The 23044-nt window shown below is 46.7% G+C and overlaps 1 protein-coding gene across 5 annotated transcripts in view; it reads right to left on the bottom strand.

Annotated features, from left to right (window-relative positions):
* Window positions 1-18511, bottom strand: part of ZDHHC22 (zinc finger DHHC-type palmitoyltransferase 22) — a 47092-nt gene extending 28581 nt beyond the window's left edge. For 4 of the 5 annotated variants that reach the window (XM_038766264.1, XM_038769896.1, XM_038769126.1 and 1 more), the window contains exon 1: window positions 18381-18511. The gene's annotated coding sequence lies outside the window, so the exon portion shown is untranslated. Of the gene's footprint in view, window positions 1-14609; window positions 14708-18380 lie in introns of all 5 variants that reach the window. The other variant, XM_038766951.1, reaches the window with a different exon arrangement.
* Between the last annotated feature and the right edge of the window lie 4533 nt (window positions 18512-23044).

The raw sequence follows: 23044 nt of genomic DNA, 5'->3' as shown, positions 1-23044 counted from the left end.
AGGAGATGTAATTTTAGGAGGGTTTTGAAGATGGTGAAAATAATGGCCTTTTAGATGTGAAGTGGGAAGGAGTTCCAAGCAGAGGGAGCAAGTGGTCGATAATGCTAGAGATGAGATCAAGGCACAGTAAGTAGGTTGGTGCCAGAGGAGTGAAGCATGTGCCAGAGGAATGAAGTGTGTGTGCTGGCTTGTAGTGGGAGAGGAGTGAGGAAAGGTAAGGGGATAGCTAACTGAATGTCTTCAAGTCAATAGTGAGGAGTTTTAGCTTGATGCGACATCTGATGGGTAACCCTGGGGATCTGGGGAAGAGTGGGGACGTGTGGCAGAACAATTTTTTTAGAAAATGATCCAGGCAGCAGAGCAAAGTATGGATTGGAGAGGTCGGGGCCAGAGGCAGGGAGGTCAGCAAGAAGTCAATCAATCAGTGCAATTCATTATTTACTGAGTGCAGAGCACTGTACTAAGCGGTTGGGAAAGTACACTGCAACAGAGATGGTAAATGCAATCCCTGCCCATAAGGAGTTTACAGTCTATTGGGGGAGACAGACATTAAAATAAATGAATTAATTTGGGATAGGGGAAATAGTACGGTAATAGGAGTTGAGGTAGGAGTCATTCATTCAGCCGCATATATTGAACATTTACAGTATATCCAGGTCCACTGATTCCCAGATCTGTGTTCTTTCCACCAGACAATACTGCTTCTCTTTACCGTGGCCCATTTATAGGACAAATTTGCTTCCTTCTGGATATTTGTATTCCATGTAGTTGACTGCCTATTTCCCTCCTGTTGGGAATAAGTGACCACAGACTAGGATTCATTTGGTTGGCGGTCTGTCTTTGGGTCCTGGTTCCAGGTCACTTGTCCTTTTGTGCAGACTGATTGACACTAAAATGGAGCACTTAGAACAGTGCTCTAGCACACACTACAGTACACTGCACAAGTAAGCACTCAAAATAATTTTTTTATGGTATTTGTTAAGTGCTTACTCTGCGTCATCATCATAATCATCATCATCATCAATCGTATTTATTGAGCGCTTACTGTGTGCAGATCACTGTACTAAGCGCTTGGGAAGTACAAGTTGGCAACATATAGAGAAGTCTCTACCCAACAGTGGGCTCACAGTCTAAAAGGGGGAGACGGAGAACAAAACCAAAAATACTAACAAAATAAAATAAATAGAATAGATATGTACAAGTAAAATAAATAAATAAATAAATAGAGTAACAAATATGTACAAACATATATACGTATATACAGGTGCTGTGGGGAAGGGAAGGAGGTAAGATGGGGGGATGGAGAGGGGCACGAGGGGGAGAGGAAGGAAGGGGCTCAGTCTGGGAAGGCCTCCTGGAGTAGGTGAGCTCTCAGTAGGGCCTCGAAGGGAGGAAGAGAGGGAAGCTCTGGGGTAGGTATTAATTAGGTCAGACACAGCCCCTGTCTCACAGTCTAAATAGGAGGGAGAACAGGTATCGAATCCCCACTTTATGGTTGAGGAAACCGAGGCACAAAGAGCTTAAGTGACTTGCACAAGGTCACGCAGAGAGAAATTGGCAGAGCTGAGATTAGAAGCCAGGTATTCTCACTTCCAGGCCCCCGTTCTTTCCACTAAGCCACCCTACTTCTCAATAAACACCACTGATTGATTGGGGTCTTTGCAGGCTGATACAGGTCCAGTCTCTAATACACTCCTTCCATGGTACACGTGTCAAGCCGTGAGTCTGTTGCTTGGAGATTATCCCAGAATGTAAAAGGAGATGAATTTTGTCAACCACAGTCCTCTGTACTCGCTGTGGCCTCTTGGTTGTGCTCTTCCCTAGCTAACCTTGCCTGAGAGTTTCTGCCTGGGTAGGGATCCCATCCTATTCTCCCCCACCCAGCAGACTAGATGCTCTGTAATTCATTTATATATCTGTAATGTATTTACGTATCTATAATTAAGTGATGAATTGATATTCATTTCTATCCCCCCGCCCAGCTGTAAACTCAGCATGGGCAGGGAATGTGTTTGTTTCTTGTTATACTGTACTCTCCAAATAATAATAATAATTGTGGTATCTGTTAAGTGCTTACTATGTGCTAGGCACTGTACTAAGTGCTGGGGTGGGTAAAATCAGATCAGGTTGGACACAGTCCCTGTCCCACATAGGGCTGGTAGTCTTACATTTTACAGATGAGATAACTGAGGCACAGAGAAGAGAAGTGACTGCCTAAGGTCACATAGCAGATAAAGGCAGATAAAGAAACGGAGGGCTTAGAGCCTGGCAGGGAGCAAAAGCCACAGGGAGATAGAGATCCATTAGACTGCAGAATGCTGTCCTCAGTGGAGCCATATTCCTCCTTAGTACTTTTATTGGTTTGGAGTACTTGGAGTCAATATTAGCCCATTCCTCCTCACACTATCCTCAGGAGGAAAAGGTAAAGGGCTCAAGAGGAGGGAAGTGGAACACAGAACAAGCATTTGCTGTGAGGTAGCTGAGGCATAGAGAAGTGAAGTGACTTGTCCAAGGTCACACAGCAGACAAGTGGCAGAGCTGGAATTCAAATCCAGGTCTGAAGGACTTCTAGACCCGGGCTCTAACCAGCAGGCTATACTGCTGATCTACCAGAAAGACATGTTTTCCAGGCTGCCTCCCTCCCTTCTTAGTAACACCTAAGAAATCAGCACTGTCTACTCCTCTCCCCCAGCATAAATCTGTATTTGCCCTGAGAGAGTAGGAAAGCGGCAGTTTGTAAGTCTGCTTTGAATCTTTTCCAATTTATTCTCGGGCTGCCCTGTCCTGCCCTGTCCAGAACAATAATAATAATAATTATTATGGTATTTGTTACGTGCTTACTATATTCCAAGCACTGTTCTAAGCGCTGACTACCGACCAGAGATTCCCCAGAGGGAGTACACGGAGGATCACAGTGGGGCTATTGGAAGAGTGGTTCTGAATGGTTTGATTGAACTGGGACCCACCCATAGGAAAGGAGCCCAAGTCTGGCAAGTGCTCTATGCAAAATAACCCCCCCAAACTTTAAGATATTATGCTTTAAAGTCTATAATTTACTAGTGAGAATTGTTGATTTGGGGTAAAAAGGAATAAAAATGTTTTACTATCAGGATCAGTATCAACACTATTTATCTGGCACTTACTGTGGGCAGAGCAGTGAATTAAATGCTTGAGGGATTTTTACAAAGAAGTGAGAGATGTGATCTTGGTCCTGAGAAGCTTACGTTCTGAGGGTAGCACGAAAAGATACTACACCCACACTCCTCTGTTAAATGTTGAGACAAGCAAAAGGCTATAAAATACGAGCCAGTTACAAAAGCAAAGTTCTTTCCTCCAGAGATTAGAATTAGAATTAGCCTTAGAATTCATAACAGAATAGCCTTAGTGCAGTGTCAAGTCCTTAGCACAGTGCTCTGCACTCAGTCAGTGCTCAATAAATACGATTGAATGAATGAATTCATGGAATAATAACCCACTGTTGGGTAGGGACTGTCTCTATGTGTTGCCAACTTGTACTTCCCAAGCGCTTAGTACAGTGTTCTGCACACAGTAAGCGCTCAATAAATACGATTGATGATGATGATGATGATGATGATAATAATGATGGCATTTATTAAGTGCTTACTATGTGCAAAGCACTGTTCTAAGCGCTGGAGAGGTTACAAGGTGATCAGGTTGTCCCACGGGGGGCTCACAGTCTGAACCCCCATTTTAGAGATGAGGTAACTGAGGCACAGAGAACTTAAGTGACTTGCCCAAAGTCACACAGTTGACAATTGGCAGAGCCGGGATTTGAACCCATGAACTCTGACTCCAAAGTCCGGGCTCTTTCCACTGAGCCATGCTGCTTCATGGAAGTGCTGCTGTAGAGGCTCCTCTCCCTTTTTATGGCACTTGTTAAATGTTTACTATGTGCCAGGCACTCTATTAAACACTAACACTAAACACTAGGCTAGATATAAGCTATGGACACAGTCCCTGTCTCATACAGGGCTCACAATCTCAATCCTCATTGAGATTGAGTCACAGAGAAGTGAAGTGACTTGTCCAAGGTCACACAGCAGACAAGTGGCGGAACCGGGATTAGAACCCAAGTCCTTCTGACTCCCAGGCTTGTGCTCTATCCACTAGGCCTTGCTGTTTCTCACTTTGAGTATTGCTTCAATCATCATGCTTAGGGAAGCAGCGTGGCTCAGTGGAAAGAGCGCGGGCTTGGGAGTCCGAGGTCATAGGTTCTAATCCTGGCTCCGCCACTTATCAGCTGTGTGACTTTGGGCAAGTCACTTCACTTCTCTGTGCCTCAGTTCCCTCGTCTGGAAAATGGGGATGAAGACTGTGAGCCCCATGTGGGACAACCTGGTTACTTTGTATCTCCCCCAGTGCTTAGAACAGTGCGTGGCACATAATAAGCGCTTAACAAATACCAAAATTATTATCATTATTATTATTATCATGTTGAAGCTCCTTTGGATTTCTCTGAGACTTTCTCTCACCTGGGGGGTCTCACTGTCTCAGCATGCCATATACAGCCACACACTCTACCTCCTCCTCTTCCTTTGTTTAACTTTCTTCCTCACCTTGATTGGATGAGCAAATTATTTCTTTAAAGTAAGGTATTTTTAAGAGTTTTTCTATTCTGGGTATTCTCGCCAGGCTTGGATTTCTGCCATTCCTCAAGGAAGGTCTTTAGTTTTATCTTGGTTGGTGCCAGCCAAGGTCCTTGTGACCTTCTTTCTGGGGAGTCAGGGTATTTCTAAAGGACCCTACTTTGTGCGTCCCAGCTTAATGGCATTGTTGGGACAACAGCATCTGAAAGTAGATAAAGCAGTTACTTGGCTATTTGGTAGGTGAAATGAGAAGATCAGGGGCAGAATTTCTGCTAATCAAAAAGCTGTAGGTGGCTTTATAGGACTATGACCCATTGCCACCTCAAAATTATCCATCAGTCGAGAAGCAGCATGGCCCAGTGGGTGTCAGAGGGCCTGGGTTCTAATCCCAGTTCTGCCACTCGTCTTCAGTGTGGCCTTGAGCAAGTCACTTAATTTCTCTGTGCCCCAGTTACCGCATCTGTTAAATGGAAATTAAGGCTATGTGGGACGAGGACTGTGTCCAACCTGGTCAGCTCTTATCTACCCCAGTGCTTAGTGCAGTGCCTGGAACAGAGTAAGCGCTTAGCAAATAAAGAAAATCAATGAATAATATTTATTGAGAACTTACTATGTGCCAATCCCTGTAATAAGCCCTTGTAAGAGTACAATCTGACACATTCTGTGCCCAGAAAGAGCATACAGTCTGGAGGGGGAGACAGGCATTAATACAAATAACAGGCCAAACTGGGGCTAGAAAAATCCTGTTCTGGCCTGAGCTTTCCTGGAGTTGGCCTGTCATGCCCAACTTGCCGGGCTGTACCTCCATTTATCCTTTCTCCTATGTTCACTGGTTTTGCCACTGAAGCAAAGAAAGTTTGTGTAGAAACATAAAAATTAGAAACAGATAATAATAATAATATAATTATGGTATTTGTTAAGAGCTTACTATGTACCGAGCACTATTCTAAGTGCTGGGGCAGATACAAAGAAATCAGGTTGTCCCGGGGGGGCTCAAAGTTTCAAACCCCATTTTACAGATGAGGTAACTGAGGCACAGAGAAGTTAAGCGGCTTGCCCAAGGTCACACAGCAGACAAGTGGCAGAGCCGGCATTAGAACCTATGTCCTCCGATTCCCAAGCCCGTGCTCTTTCCACTAAACTACACTGCTTCACTGTAAGCAGATGTTGGAGTACATGGATCCTTGTCTATCTTAGCGGTTGTAGTAGTAATAGTATTTTTTACGGATTTACTGTGTGCAGAGCAGCGTACTAAGCACCGGGGAAGAATACACTGGTGAGAATTAGACACCGTCCCTGTCCCTCAAGGGGCTTACAATCTAAAAATGCAAAGGGGGAGAGGAGACTGGTGATAGACACATACAGAGAGATGAAACAAAAATGCAAAGGCAATAAAGAGAAAGAAACAATGCTCAGTAGGGTACTGTGGCTTGGAAGAGCAGGATTTCCAGCCACTTTCTGCTCCAAGTCTATAGGAACCACCGTGACCGCATTGACTGCTCCAGCAGTGGCCACCACAGCCTACACGAGGTTTCTGAAGGAGGTGCCAGGCTGCGGCTGCTTTTTTCCGTCCCACTGGTGTGGTGGGAGGCAGGTTGGGGTGGAGGCTCCCTGGTGACATGGAGGAGAGCTAGTGTGGGATTTCTGAGAGGCAGCATGGTGGTTCAGTAGAGGAGGAGTCTGAGGACCCTCAGAGCCTTGATCGGGGGTGGCAGGTACTTGAAAGAGACCCCCCAGCTACCTAGTGGAGAGTTCTGGGGTGTGATCAGCGGTGACCCAAGTCCAATCTTCACGGCACACCAAAACACACCTTTCTCCATCCCATTCCTAGGCCATTTCCCTTCCCCCCCTCAGCTTCCCTCCCAAATTTATCTCCTACTGCCTCTTACCTTTCCACGTCTCAAACGTCTCTAACTCCTCCATCTTCTCCCTTCTTCATACTTAGTCATTCCCTTACCACTCCAAGTTCCTCCCCATTCCATTTTAAGGTGACTCAACCAGATCCCAGCATTCTGTCTCCTCATTACCTTGCCTTTCCTCCTCCCCACCCAATGGGGCTGAAACCAGTAGAGGAAGCAACAGATGCCTCCTAAGATATGAAAACTCATGTCTGTCCCCTGGGAGACCCACCGTTCATTTCCTTCATTCTGTGTTTTGTTGTCCGATCTGAGGGGTGGAGGTGGGGAGTGAAGAATCGGTCTGTCAGCCAGTCAGTCAGTCAATCACATTTATTGAGTGCTTACTGTGTGAAGAGCACTGTACTAAGTGCTTGAAAGAGTACAAACTGAGCCCCCTCTTTCCTCTCCCCCTCCTCCCCCTCCCCATTCCCCCGCCTTACCTCCTTCTCCTCCCCACAGCACCTGTATATATGTATATATGTTTATACATATTTATTACTCTATTTTACTTGTACATATTTATTCTATTTATTTTCTTAATATGTTTTGTTTTGTTGTCTCCCCCTTCTAGACTGTGAGCCCGCTGTTGGGTAGGGACCGTCTCTATATGTTGCCAACTTGTACTCCCCAAGCGCTTAGTACAGTGCTCTGCACACAGTAAGCGCTCAATAAATATGATTGAATGAATGAATACAGTGTAACAAAAGACAGACACATTCCCTGCCCACAACAAGCTTACGGTCTAGAGTGGGGAGACAGACAATATAAATAAATTACAGATATGTACTTAAGTGCTGTGGGGCTGGAAGGGGGGATGAATAAAGGGTAAGTCAGGGTGACATAGAAGGGAGTGGGAGAAGAGGAAAGGAGGGCTTAGTCAGGGAAGGCCTCTTGGAGGAGATGTGCCTTCAGTAAGGTTTTGAAGGGCAGGGAGAGTAATCCATGGAGGACTGCCCACGCAGCCTATCTTCAGGGGATTTTATGACCTCATTGTTGCTAAGTTGCTTGTTAACTGCTTATTATGTGCCTGGCACTGTACTGAGTTGTTGGGGAAGATACAAGTTAATCAGGTTGGACACAGTCCCTGTTCACAGTCTTAATCCCCATTTTGCATAAGAGGTAACTGAGACACAGAGAAATTAAGCGACTTACCCATGGTCGCACAACAGACAAGTGGTGGAGCCAGAATTTGAACCCAGGTCCTTCTGACTCCAGTCCCGGGCTCTATCCACTAGGTTATACTGCTTCTTCCTTAGTGTTTCAAGGGATGTCATCTTCCCATCCCTCTTACTCCCACCATCCTCCCCTTAGTCTTCTAGACTGTGAGCCCACTGTTGGGTAGGGACCGTCTCTATATGTTGCCAGCTTGTACTTCCTAAGCACTTAGTACAGTGCTCTGCACACAGTAAGTGCTCAATAAATACAATTGATTGATTAGTCAGGAGTCAAATAAGATTTATAGTTGGATTTTTTAATGGCATTGGAAAGTGCTTATTCTGTGTCAAGCATTGTTCTAAGCACTGGGGTAGTTACAAATCAATCAATCAATCAATCAATCAATCAATCGTATTTATTGAGCGCTTACTATGTGCAGAGCACTGTACTAAGCGCTTGGGAAGTACAAATTGGCAACACATAGAGACAGTCCCTACCCGACAGTGGGCTCACAGTCTAAAAGGGGGAGACAGAGAACAGAACCAAACATACCAACAAAATAAAATAAATAGGATAGAAATGTACAAGTAAGATAAATAAATAAATAAATAGAGTAATAAATATGTACAACCATATATACATATATACAGGTGCTGTGGGGAAGGGAAGGAGGTAAGATGGGGGGATGGAGAGGGGGACGAGGGGGAGAGGAAGGAAGGGGCTCAGTCTGGGAAGGCCTCCTGGAGGAGGTGAGCTCTCAGCAGGGCCTTGAAGGGAGGAAGAGAGCTAGCTTGGCGGAGGGGCAGAGGGAGGGCATTCCAGGCCCGGGGGATGACGTGGGCCGGGGGTCGATGGCGGGACAGGCGAGAACGAGGTACAGTGAGGAGATTAGCGGTGGAGGAGCGGAGGTTGCGGGCTGGGCAGTAGAAGGAGAGAAGGGAGGTGAGGTAGGAGGGGGCGAGGTGATGGAGAGCCTTGAAGCCCAGGGTGAGGAGTTTCTGCCTGATGCGCAGATTGATTGGTAGCCACTGGAGATTTTTGAGGAGGGGAGTAATATGCCCAGAGTGTTTCTGGACAAAGATAATCCGGGCAGCAGCATGAAGTATGGATTGAAGTGGAGAGAGACACGAGGATGGGAGATCAGAGAGAAGGCTGGTGCAGTAGTCCAGACGGGATAGGATGAGAGCTTGAATGAGCAGGGTAGCAGTTTGGATGGAGAGGAAAGGGTGGATCTTGGCAATGTTGCGGAGCTGAGACCGGCAGGTTTTGGTGACGGCTTGAATGTGAGGGGTGAATGAGAGAGCGGAGTCGAGGATGACACTAAGGTTGCGGGCTTGTGAGACGGGAAGGATGGGAGTGCCGTCAACAGAGACGGGAAAGTCAGGGAGAGGACAAGGTTTGGGAGGGAAGACAAGGAGCTCAGTCTTCGACATGTTGAGCTTTAGGTGGCGGGCGGACATCCAGATGGAGATGTCCTGAAGGCAGGAGGAGATGCGAGCCTGGAGGGAGGGGGAGAGAGCAGGGGCAGAGATGTAGATCTGGGTGTCATCAGCGTAGAGATGATAGTTGAAGCCGTGGGAGCGAATGAGGTCACCAAGGGAGTGAGTGTATCAGGTTAGGCATAATCTCTATCCCTCATGGGGCTCATTGTCTAAGCAGGAGGGTGAACAGATGCATTAATTCATTCAATCGTATTTACTGAGTGCTTACTGTATGCAAAGCACTGTACTAAGCTCTTGGGAAGTACAAGTCGGCAACACATAGAGACGGTCCCTACCCAACAACGGGCTCACAGTCTAGAAAGGGGAGACAGACAACAAAACAAAACATGTAGACAGGTGTCAAAATCGTCAGAACAAATAGAATTAAGGCTATATGCACATCATTAACAAAACAAATAGAATAGTAAATATGTACAAGTAAATAGAGTAATAAATCTGTACAACTATATACAAGTGCTTTGGGGAAGGGAAGGAGGTAGGGCAGGGGGATGGGGAGGAGGAGAGGAAAAAGGGGGCTCAGTCTGGGAAGGCCTCCTGGAGGAGGTGAGCTCTCAGTAGGGCTTTGAAGGGAGGAAGAGAGCTAGCTTGGCTGATGTGTGGAGGGAGGGCATTCCAGGTCAGGGGAAGGATGTGGGCTGGGGGTAGACGGTGGGACAGGCGAGAACGAGGGGGCTCACACGGGGCTTACAGTCTAAGTAGGAGGGAGAACAGGTACAGCATCCCAACAGATAATGAATTCCCATTTACAATTGAGGAAAGTGAGGCACAGGGAAATTAAGTGATTTTTTTTATAGTATTTGTTTAGCCACTTACAATGTGCCAGGCAAGCACTGGGGGAGGTACAAGATAATCCAAATCCCACATAGGACTCCCTGTCTAAATCTCCAGTTTACAGGTGAGGTAACTGAGTCACAGAGAAGTTAAGTGACGGGTCCAAGGTCACACGGGGGGCAACTGGCAGGACTGGTATTAGAACCCAGGGCTTCTGACTCTCAGGCTCGTGCTCTTCACACTAGGCCATGCTGCAAAGCGACATTGCAGGGAGAGTCAAGGCTGATGCCCTTCTGCCCCTCTCCTTAACTCCAGGGGTGGAGCAGTCAGAAAGACAAGGGGCACCCTCCTGACTGCCCAGCTCTCTCTCCGAGGGGCCAGGACTGATGCTGATTGGAAAGTTGAGGTACACTTTGCCTTCTTGCTGAATCATTCCTGCTCCAGGATCTGGCAAGCACAAAACCGATCTATAGACAAATCCTTTTCCCAACGGTCCAGCCAAAGACCGAGCTTATGAAGAGAAAGAAGCGGCAGTCGCAATCCTCATCTTCATCCCCAGATCCCCCTCTCCCCCCAGCCCCAGAAGAGCCCTCCTCTTGGCTCTGACCCTAGCCCTCCCCTGCAGATAAGGAACCGGATGCGGGATCAAACAGGAAACAGCTCAGCGAGTCGGCTGGCCGTTCAACTCCCTGCCTCTCCTCCCTCACCCTGTACCTCTGGGTACAGACGGAGGTGCCAGACACCCAATCTGAGCTATTCCTGGCATCTAAGAATAACCACCTCTTGGAGACTGCAGCTACCCACCTCCCCGAATGCTTCACAAGCTGGCATGTCCTCCCCTCTGACACCATCGCTCTCCCTTTCTCTCTCTTGATCTCTCTCTCTCTCTTTCTCTGTCTCTCCCTAGATATTGTCAGCAGGGCTGCGTCTTCTGTAGCACCAGTGGGGTTGGGTAGCTGTCTCCGGGGCCCCCTGCCCCGCAGGGCTGCTGAGGGTAGGAAGCGAAGTGGCCCATCTTTCCTGGCACTGGGAGGGAATAGAGCAACAAAGAGATGAGAGGCCAGTGGGACCTGCTGAAGCAGAATGTTCTAGGGACAGTCCGGCCCCTGCCCTCTCATTAGTCGATCATAATCTCAGGCTGGGAATGACACAGTTCGTCCCTTCAAGGAGAGCCTGCAAACCTTAGGTCTGGGAGAGCTCTGAGGAAAGGAAATGTCCTTGAGGCCACAGGGAAATGTCAGAGGAGTTTAATGATCAGAGAGCCTCAAACACTTCAGTGCCACGGTTCCAGGGACCGAAGACAAGGGCAGGCCACTAGCCTATCTGAGGCAGAACGATAGGTCTTAGTCAGAAGGGAGGGACAGGGCCCCGATGGCAGGTTCTTTCCACCACCTCTCTCCACTCATCATCATCAATCGTATTTATTGAGCACTTACTATGTGCAGAGCACTGTACTAAGCGCTTGGGAAGTACAAATTGGCAACATATAGAGACAGTCCCTACCCAACAGTGGGCTCACAGTCTAAAAGGGGGAGACAGAGAACAAAACCAAACATACTAACAAAATAAAATAAATAGAATAGATATGTACAAATTAATTAAATAAATAAATAGGGTAAAAAAAATATGTACAAACATATATACATATATACAGGTGCTGTGGGGAAGGGAGGGAGGTAAGATGGGGGGATGGAGAGGGGGACGAGGGGGAGAGGAAGGAAGGGGCTCAGTCTGGGAAGGCCTCCTGGAGGTGGTGAGCTCTCAGCAGGGCCTTGAAGCGAGGAAGAGAGCTAGCTTGGCGGATGGGCAGAGGGAGGGCATTCCAGGCCCGGGGGATGACGTGGGCCGGGGGTCGATGGCGGGACAGGCGAGAGCGAGGTACGGTGAGGAGTGGAGTGGAGCAGGTGGCCGCAAAGCCCTTGGGGAGAGCAGGCAGCAGGGGAGAAGGGAGAAAGCAGCATGGCTTTGTGGAAAGAGCAGAGGCTTGGGAGTCTGAGGATCTGGTTTCTAATCCAGGACCAAACCCTACTCTGTGCCTCAGTTTCCTCATTTGCAAAATAGGAATTCAATGTCTGCTCTTCCTTCCCCTTAGATTGTGAAACCCATGTGGGCCAGGGATTGTATCCAACCTAATTATCATGTATTTACCCCAGTGCTTACAAGCAGCGTGGCTCGGTGGAAAGAGCATGGGCCTCGGAGTCCAAGGTCATGGGTTCAAATCCCGGCTCTTCCAACTGTCAGCTGTGTGACTTTGGGCAAGTCACTTAACTTCTCTGTGCCTCAGTTACCTCATCTGTAAAATGGGGGTTAAGATTGTGAGCCCCCCGTGGGACAACCTGATCACCTTGTAACTTCCCCAGCGCTTAGAACAGTGCTTTGCACATAGTAAGTGCTTAATAAATGCCATCATTATTATTATTACAGTGTTTGGCACATATTAAATTCTTAACAGATACTATTATTATTGTTATTATTATTAAAAGAGGAACAGGGAAATGGGAGTAGGACTGCTTTGAGCTCCAGCTCTACCATTCTTCCCATCTCTCAAGCAGAATCTGTGATTCTGTGAGAAGAAAGTGACCTAGTGAATAGAGCATGGGCCTGGGAATCGGAAGAACCTGGCTCTTTCACTTGTCTGCCGTGTGACTTCGAGCAGATCATTTCACTTCTTTATCCTCAGTTACCTTATCTGTAAAATGGGGATTAAAACTGTGACACAGGGATTGTGTCCAACCTGATTAACTTAGTGCTTAGAACAGTACTTTGCACATAGTAAGTGCTTAATAAATGCCATTATTATTATTATTAACTGATTAATCTCCCCCAGCACCTAATACATTGCCTGGCACATAGTAAGCACTTAACAAAATACTATATTAAAAAAAAAAGCCTGCATCCTTGGAATTATCCTAGACTCCTCCCTCTCTTTAACCCCTATATTCAGTCTGTCACCTGATATTTCCAGGATTTCCACGCAAGTGATCCCATGTTGGCTCAGGCACTTGTCATAGTCCAGCTTCATCCACCTTATTGATCTTCCTGTCTCCTGTCTCTCTCCTCTTCCAGTCCGTACCCACTATGTTGCCCGGATCATTTTTTGAAAACCATGTTCTGCCTGCTTCCTACCATTCCTCCGAAATCTCCAATCATTGCCCATTCCTCTCTGCATCAAACAGAAACTACTAACACTTCTCTCTCTCCTACTAATCCACTCTCTTCTCCCACCCCAGCTGGCACTCGCAAACTAACCTACTCACTCTGCCTCTCCGGCTTTCAACCTGTTGCTCCACCCTTTCCCTGTTTGGAACTCTCCCCGACCTCCTTAAATATCCAACAGACAACTGCTCTGCTCATCTTCAAAACCTTTCTTAAATCACATCTCCTGAAGCAGATCTTCCCCAGTGAATTTCTAATCTCCCTACTTTTTATCCCCTAACACCCACTGCTGCTGTCCTTATCTACATATCTTTAATAATAATAATAATAATAATGGTATTTGTTAAGTGCTTACTATGTGCAAAGCACTGTTCTAAGCACTGGGGAGGTTACAATAATAATAATAATTATTATGGCATTTATTAAGCGCTTACTATGTGCAAAGCACTACTCTAAGTGCTGGGGTAGATACAAGGTGATCAGGTTGTCCACGTGGGGCTCAGAGTCTTAATCCCCATTTTACAGATGAGGTAACTGGGGCACAGAGAAGTCAAGTGACTTGCCCAAAGTCACACAGCTGACAAGTGGCAGAGCCAGGATTTGAAACGGACCTCTGACTCCAAAGCCCGTGCTCTTTCCACTGAGCCACGCTGCTTCTCTATACTCTCCCTTTATACTCTATTACCTTTTTAATGGTATTCCAGTGCTTACAATTCACCAGGCACTCTCCTAAGCTCTGCGGTAGATACAAGTTGGACACAGTCCGTGTCCCATGTGGGGCTCATAGTCAATTCCAATTTTACAGATGAGGTAACTGAGGTACAGAATAGTTAAGTGACTTGCCCAAGGTTACACAGCCTTACTTCCTTCTAGCTGAACTTTGCTTTAGTGCCTGTCTCCCTCGTTAGATTGTAAGCTTCTTGAGAGTCTATTTATTCTATTGTATTTTCCCAAGCCTTTGGAACAGGAATCACATCTATTTATCCTACTGTATTCTCCCAAGCCTTTGGAACACGGATCCCGTCTATTTATTCTACTGTATTCTCCCAAGCCTTGGGAACAGTAAGTGCATGCAATAGGTGCTCAGTAAGTACTACTGATTAACTGATTGATTGAGCAGTCTCCTAGACCTAATTGCTCAGGTTCCACTGCCTCGGACCCCAATCCCGCAGGGGCTCACCGACATGAACACAAGAGATTTGAATAGCATCATCCTATGCCCTAAATTATAGGGTGGGAGCAAGCTCATAGATTCTGTTTCCTGGTGATATGGCCAGGAACAAATGTAGGGATGACCCCCAAGCCCAGAGCTCTCTCAAATATTCAAGATTTTCACTTAGGACTGGAAGTATGAACACATTTCCAGGAAATAAATACATTCCCTTCCTTCGTCTCACTCCCACTTTGCTTTCTATTTCCAGCTCTGTCCCTGTTCCTTTCTCTTGAGGTCTCAAACGTTTTTAATGTTGAGCAAAGCTGCAGGGGGCTTCACCCTATTGACGGTAGAGGGGCCACTTCACCTTGAATTTAGTGCTCATTACCATCCATGGAAAGACTGGATTATCAATGCCCGGCCCTGCAGGCTTTCAGGAACCATATTTTACAGGCTTGGGATCGCCTAGTGGGAAGAGCACAGGACTGGGAGTCAGAGGACCTGAGTTCAAATCCCAGCGCCGCTACTGGTCTGGTGCTTGACCTTGGGCAAGTCACTTAACTTCTCTGTGCCTCAGTTTCTTCAACTGTAAAATGGGGATTCGATACCTGTTCTCCCTCCTACTTAGACTGTGAGCCCCAAGCGGGACAGGGACTATGTCCAACCTAATTAACTTGACCTACCCCAGCACTTAGAAAAGTGTTTGACCCATAGTAAGAGCTTAACAAATACCATAAAAAAAATCAGTCGGGCTCCTACTAGTAAGCCCTGCTGCACGCTAGCTGAGCTTGGAGGAATTTTTGAATCCTACCTAATTCCACTCCATTTGAGACTCACAGCTTGGATACTGCATTAGGGCTTCAGAGCAGAATCAGATGCTCAGTATCAGGCTTGCTCTGCTTAAGAGGCCAAGCCGCTTGACTGAGGTTCTGGAGGGCCGTCCTGGAGGTGAGACTTCTGTGAACGGAGTTTTGGGGGACTGGTGATATCCCACCAGATGCCAGGGGAGAGGAGGCTTGTCGGCTGGTGCCGTAACACCCTCTCTCCCCCAGCCTGAAAAATGACATCCAACCATCCAAAGCTTTGTGGCTGTGTGGCTGGTTCCCTTGGAATCCTGATAATAATAATAATCATAAAAACAATAATAATAATAGTATTTGTTAAGCGCTTACTATGTGCAAAGCACTGTTCTAAGTGCTGGGGAGGATACAAGGTGATCAGATTGTCCCACGTGGGGCTCACAGCCTTCATCCCCATTTTACAGATGAGGTAACTGAGGCACAGAGAAGTGAAGTGACTTGCCCAAAGTCACACAGATGACAACTGGCAGAACTGGGATCTGAGCCCATGACCTCTGACTTCCAAGCCTGTGCTCTTTCCACTGAGCCATGCTGCTTCTCTGATGCCTGCCCAGCCTCAAACAGGTCTTGAAGGGGAATCTAAGAATTATGAAAGAGAAACACTCTCAACTTCACAGTCTCTAATAGAATTTGGGGTGAGGTGAGAAGGATAGAGGAGGGAGAGAAGGATGGGAACAGGGGAGGCATTAGAGAGGAGGATTTTTTTCGTGATAAGTACTCACTATGCGTCAAGCACTCTTCTAAGCGCTGGGGTAGTTACAAGTTAATCAGGCCAGATATATTCCCTACTCCACATAGGGCTCACAGTCTGAGTAGGAGGGAGAATGGTTGGAAGCAGTGTGGACTAGTGGGTAGAGCACAGGACTGGAAGTCAGAAGAACCTGGGTTCTAATCCGGGATCCTCCATTTGTCTGCTTTGTGACCTTGGGCAAGTCACTTAACGTCTCTGTGCCTCATCTGTAACATGGGGATTAAGACTGTAGCTTGTATCTATCCCAGTGCTTAGTACAGTTCCTGGCACATAGTAAGTGCTTAACAAACACCATTAAAAAACCCCACCCCAAAACAGGTATTGAATCCCCATTTTGCAGTTGAGGAGACCGAGGCACAGAGAAGTGAAGTGTCTTGCCCAAGATCACATAGTGTGCAAATGGCAGAGCTGGGATTAGGACCCATTTTCTCAGGCTCCCAGGCCCGGGCTTTATCAATCAATCAATCAATCGTATTTATTGAGTGCTTACTGTGTGCAGAGCACTGTACTAAGCGCTTGGGAAGTACATGTTGGCAACATATACAGTCCCCACCCAACGGTGGGCTCACAGTCTAGAAGGGGGAGACCATGCTGTTTGCCATGGATTGAACATGAAGGGAAGGTTGACGGGCCCATAGACAGAGGGCCACATGCCAACCTGCCAAAGGGGTATTTCCCTGAACCCAAATAAAAGAGGAACCAGAGCTGAGGGTCTTTGAGATTCTGCTGGGGAGTCGGGGGAGGGAGAGGGATGCAGAGTAGCTAGCAGCGCTAAACTCAGTGACAATTTCAGACTTTCCAGTGTGTCTTCAGACACTGGTGGTGGGAGGAATATGGAATAAAAAGCAGGGGAATGCAGGGTAACCCACTGGAAAAGATTCTGACGCTACTTCCCTGCACTATTTAAATTCTTAGGTGAAATTCATTTTCAGCAAGCCATCCTGCCAAAGTGCATTATTAGTAGGAAGCCTGAGAGGTTCACAGAGGTTCACTACATCCACAGATGAAAGATCTAGTCAGATTTTTTGGCAGAGGAAAGGGAAGAGTTAGTCTGGCTGTTAGTTAAGGGGGGGAACTGTCATCATCAATGGTATTTACTGAGTGCTTATTTTGCGCAGAGCACTGTACTAAATGCTTAACCTTTAAAGTGGTCCTCTAAACACTGAAGCAAGGTTACCCAAGTAACATCGGCCTGACTCCATAATGGATTTCTTATGTTCTTATGGTCATTGAACATAAGCCACATCATTACTGAGGTGAGGTAACTGAGGCACTTAGAAGTTAAGTGACTTGCAGACACGTGGTGGAGGGGGATTAGAACCCAGGTCCTCTGACACCCAGGTCTGTGCTCTTTCCAGTAGGCCATGCTGTTTCTCTAGTCCTTGTGCTGTGAGAGTTAGTGAGCAACTGGTTGACTCTCTCCATGCTCTTGGTGATTTTGTAAACTTCAATCATGCTTCCTTTTGCTTTCATTTTTCCAGATGGAAAATAATTTCATTCCCCTCCCCTTCACATATGGGAGCTATTCCACATCACCCCTATGAATCTTGGTTGCCTGTCTTTGTACTTTCTCAGCCTTTATTATGTCTTTCCTAAGATGTGACCAGAACTGCAGGCAGTGTTCTGGGTTCCAGAGGATCGATCGATCAATCATACTTATTGAGTACTTACTGTGTACTAAGTGCTTGCGGGATTAGAGAAGCAGTGTGGCTCAGTGGAAAGAGCCCGGGCTTTGGAGTCAGAGGTCATGGGTTCAAATCCTGGCTCCGCCAATTGTCAGCTGTGTGACTTTGGGCAAGTCACGTAACTTCTCTGGGCCTCAATTCCCTCATCTGTAAAATGGGGATTAAGACTGTGAGCCCCCGTGGGACAACCTGATCACCTTGTAACTTCCCCAGCGCTTAGAACAGGGCTTTGCACATAGTAAGCGCTTAATAATAAATGCCATCATTATTATTATAGAATAATAGAGTTGGTAGACACATTCCCTGCCCACAATGTAGGCTTACAGTGGAGGGGGGATACAGACACTGATCTAAATAAATCAACTGTGGATACAGTAGGTACTGTCTCTGTTACCGATTTGTACTTCCCAAGCCCTTAGTACAGTGCCCTGCACACAGTAAGTGTTCAATAAATACGATTGAATGAATATGAGTGCTGTGGGGTTGAGGAGTGAATAGAGGTGCAAATCCTAGAGCAAAGGCAATATAGAAAAGAGAGGGAGAAGAGGAAATGAGAACTAAGTCAGGGAAGGCCTCGTGGAGGAGGGGTACTTTTAAGTTTCCTATAGTGGTCTTTTTGTCCCCCTGCTGCCGCACATGGAATTCATAATTGAAAGTGGCCATCAACCGTGATTCAGAGCTCTCTTCCCTGAATTGGCATTGATTACTTAGAATCCATCCTCATTAGAGAGGCTTAAGCTCAGGGGGCTGGCCAATGAAAATGCTGCTTCAGTAGCCCCTAGTTATGTATATTTTGGAAAGTGATCCCAACTACCTGGGTACCATGGACTCCGTTCTTTTACCTGTCCCATTTGTGATGAGCACATCTTCTTAAAAATCCTGGATCCAAGCCTGGTTTCAGACAGACTGAAGAGAGACCCAGGGGTCAATCCCTTAAGTATTCATAGATGGGCTATCTCTGCCTTTTTTACTGGAAAAATGGCCCGTGGGCTACCACTGAGTTCTGCTCCCTGTGATCTCAAGCACAACAATGAGTCACATCCTTTGTGATGTCAACAGCGGCTGCTGTGACACATTTCATCTGAGCTGGGGCCTGAGAGCAGAGATTGGATCATGACAGTCAGGCTGAATGGGAAACGTTTGAGGCAGCAGAGGGTGGCTGACCCCAGGACCATCCAGTTCGCACCTTCTGCCAGCTGCGAATTCTTCCCACTTCAAGGCCAAGGGGACTGATGAGAAAAATTCTCTCTCAGGGCAAGAGTTGTTGACTTGGCAAAGGTGGGGAGAACTTGGAGATGTCAGTGATGTGACTGTGTGTAAAGAGACAAGACAATACCTCCAAGGGGGACAAGCCCCTTGTTGGTAGTAACTATCCTGGACTTTCTACCTCTTGGAGTCTCCTTTCGGGGTCTATCTGGTTTTGATCATTCAATCAGTAGCATTTACTGAGCACCAACCATAGACAGAGCACCATACTACCTTTGCATCAAACAGAAACTCCTCACCATTGGCTTGAAGCACTCAATTACACTGCCCCCTCCTATCTCACCTTGTTACTCTCCTACGACAACCCAGCCCACACACTTTGCTCCTCTAACACCAATCTTCTCACTCTACCTCGATCCTAACTCGCTGCCGACCTCTTGCCCACATCTTGCCTCCGGCCTGTAACATCTTCCCTCTTCATATCTGACAGACAATTACTCTCCCTCTCTTTATGCCTTACTGAAGGCACATCTCCAAGAGGACTTCCTTGACTAAGCCCTCTTTTCCTTTTCTTCCACTCCCTTCTGCGTTGCCCTAGCTTGCACTCTTTATTCATCCTCCCTTGCAGCCCGGGAGGGAGTTAGCAGGTCAAGAGGTATACTTTTATGGGTAGTAGTTCACTCTGAATATTGAAATATTTCCCAAGGCATAGTTATGTGCACTTCTGTCGACTATTGTCAGGAGTTTCAAACTCAGTGTAATGTCAAAACCACTCAAGCAGGAGGAAGGGGACAGGAATTTATTATTAGTGTACTCCCATTTTGCAGCTAGGATGAATGAGGCCCAGATTGGGAAAATGTCAGGCACAGACTGCAAAGTTGGAATATAAGACCCTAAGCGGTGTCAGAATGGGGAAAGACCAATCACCCGCCCAAGCCCGGTATTCTGTGTGAATTTAGTGCTTGGGAAATACAGTAGCAGTTAGTAGACACGCTCCCTGCCCTCAAGGATTTTATAATACAGCTAGGGAGACAGATGAATTAATAAACTACAGACAGATATGTACATAAGTGCCAAAGGGAGCAGTGTGGCTCAGTGGAAAGAGCACGGGCTTGGGAGTCAGAGGTCATGGGTTCTAATTCCGGTTGCACCACTTGTCAACTATGTGACTTTGGGCTAGTCACTTAACTTCTCTGGGCCTCAGTTCCTTCATCTGTAAAATGGGGATGAAGACTGCGAGCCCCATGTGGGACAACCTGATCACCTTGTATTCCTCCCCGCTCCCAGCGCTTAGAACAGTGCTCACACATAGTAAGCGCTTAACAAATGCCAGCATTATTATTATTATTGTACCATGGCATTGTTTGCCATCTCTGAGAGAGCAGAAGGGCTTATTTTCAGCGATGATGCACTTCGGGAAGCAGTCATTTGCCACAAAACTACTGTCAAGTCAATAATCACTGCGAATATATTTTGATGTTCCTTAAATGAAAGAATTTGGGACCGGTCGGGGGATAAGAAGGATGGATGACGTTCGATTGAACAGGAAGCTCCAGTCAAAGCGCGGTTGTCGAACGTTGAGGAGCAGTGTGGTCTAGTGGTGAGAGTCAATTCTAATCCCAGCTCTGCCACTTATTCGCCTTGGGACCTTGGGCAAGTCGCTTCACTTCTCTGGGCCTCGGTTCCTTATCTGTAAAATGGGGGTTAAGGCTGTGAGCCCCATTTGGGGCAGGGATTGTGTATGACCTGATTAATTTGTATCTACCTCAGCGCTTAGTACAGTGCCTGGCACAGAGTAGGGACTGAAAAATACCTTTCGAGCCCACTGTTGGGTAGGGACTGTCTCTATATGTTGCCAAATTGTACTTCCCAAGTGCTTAGTACAGTGCTCTGCACACAGTAAGCGCTCAATAAATACGATTGATGATGATGATGATGATGTTCTTATTTCGTACCTTTCAAGGGCTCCCAGAAGCCCCCGGCTGGACACCGTCTGCCTGCCAGCTCTTGAGTGGTTGCCAGCTAGCCCTGGCGACCACAATTCCACTGTGGACAGTTGACAGTTATTTGAGCGGACCTGGAGGTTTGGTCGGGACCCAAGTGGACCTGAGGGCCACGAGAAAGGGCCGGGGCGGGGAGTGGGGAACACAAGTTCTGCTTCCTCTAGACTGTAAGCTGTTGTGGGCAGGGAATGTGTCTGTTCTGTTGTTATGCTGTGACCTTCCCAGTGCTTAATACAGTGCTCTGCACACAGTAAGCACTCAATAAATACGACTGGCTGACTGACCGGCCGACCAGTTAGGGTAGGGCCACGAGGAGTGTGAAATGTCATTCCTCTAGTCACAGCACCCTACTGGATTTTGTTTTTATTCTGTATATTTGTCCTCTTTTATGTTGCTTTACTGTTGGATTGTTTCCTGATGGGTCTTGTCTCCATATATTCTTACATGGATCGGGAGGCCCTCCAGGGCCAGGAACTTGTGTTTCATTCCCACACATGTATTCATTCCCAGCACTTAGTACTGTGCTCTGTGCACAGTGAGCACTTAATGAATGCCATTACTCCTGGGTTTCCTTGGGCTGTCCAGTTGAAAAAGGACCCTTCTGTGACTCCCACCTCGAGAGATAGAAGATACCCATAGGGATCACCTTTTCCACCGAGCTAACAAGGACACAAAGACTTGGGATAAGGGCATGAAGAGTTTTAGGGGTAGGAATAAAGGGAGCAGTGCTCCTTGGCTAGAGAAGCAGTGTGGTTCAGTGGAAAGAGCCTGGGCTTTGGAGTGAGAGATCGTGGGTTCAGATCCCAGTTCTGCCAATTGTCAGCTGTGTGACTTTGGGCAAGTCACTTAACTTCTCTGTGCCTCAGTTCCCTCATCTGTAAAATGGGGATTAAGACTGTGAGCCCCCCGTGGGACAACCCAATCACCTTGTGTCCCCCCAGTGCTTTGCACATAGTAAGCACTTGGCAAATGCCATTATTATTATTATTATTATTATCCTCCCCAGCAGGATATAATAATTAAGTGCTTATGTGGTGTAAAAGGGCTGAAGGAGCTTTGGAGGATATGAGGTGATTAGAGATTAATCAGGGAAGACATGAGTTTAAGGACATTATCTCCTTGCACAAACCTGAACCATTAGACATGTTATTGCCACCAGTATTTATGGAGCACCAATTTTGGGCAAAGTCTAAGTGTTAACGCAGTTTACAAAAGAAGAAGAAAAAAATGGTAAGGTCCCTATCCTTGAGTGCACAAGTTGTTGGGGGAATCCAACAAACATTAAGCCATGAACATAAAACTGAAAGTGTAAAAGCATAAACACTTGAAAAACAGGAACACAGGAAGAGGGTTGCAGTAGTGGTCACTATGGCCAGGGTAATCAGGGAAGGCTTCAGGCAGGAGGTGAGTATTGAGTAGGGCCCTGAAAAAAGCGAGTGGTGTGGTTTGGTGAAGCAGAAGGAAGAGGGCATTCCGGATGGGGGCTGAGAGGGGAATGGCATGGACAGTAGTTCAGAGGCTGGAGTGACTAGGGTGGGTAACCCTACGGAGATCAGCCAATGAGAATGAGGCATGATTACTGGAGGAAGCTGCTGACAATAATGAAATCATAATTAGCAGGATAGAGAGCATCAGGGCAAGAGGTATGCTTTTATGGGTGGTAGTCCACTCTAAATATTGAAATATTTCCAAAGGCATAGTTGGGTGCGCTTCCGTAGAGTCTTGCCAGGAGTTGTGAGGTGTCAAAACCACTGAAGCAGGAGGAAGGGGTCAGGTATTTATTATTACATGTACTCCCATTTTGCAGCTGGGATGACTGAGGTGTAGAATGGGAAAATGCTGGGCACACACTGCTGAGTTGGAATATTAAGTCCCTAAGCAGTGACAGAATGGGGACAGACTGATCACCCATCCATTCATTCATTCATTCAATTGTATTTATTGAGCGCTTACTGTGTGCAGATCACTGTACTAAGCGCTTGGGAAGTACAAGTCGGCAACATATAGAGACGGTCCCTACCCAACCCAGTGTGTTCTGACTCCAGTGGCAGGAACCAAGAACATTTGGAGAAATAGTGATGGTTCCCATCCTGGAGCTCTCTCAGTGGCTGTGGATACATCACATAATATCCATAACATTTCCCTTGAATATCCCACCATGGGCTTTTTTATTCATGTCTCTATTTATCCTGTCCCTTGAGTCTTCTAAAATCTGTTTGCCCTTTCACATCTCTGACTTCCATCAAATAACCCATGTATTTATCCAAATATTTCCTGAAGCCATCAGTTTTTTTTTT

Source organism: Tachyglossus aculeatus, chromosome 1, assembly GCF_015852505.1.
Source record: "Tachyglossus aculeatus isolate mTacAcu1 chromosome 1, mTacAcu1.pri, whole genome shotgun sequence".
Lineage (NCBI taxonomy): Eukaryota > Metazoa > Chordata > Mammalia > Monotremata > Tachyglossidae > Tachyglossus > Tachyglossus aculeatus.
This window is presented reverse-complemented; position numbering and strand designations above follow the sequence as displayed.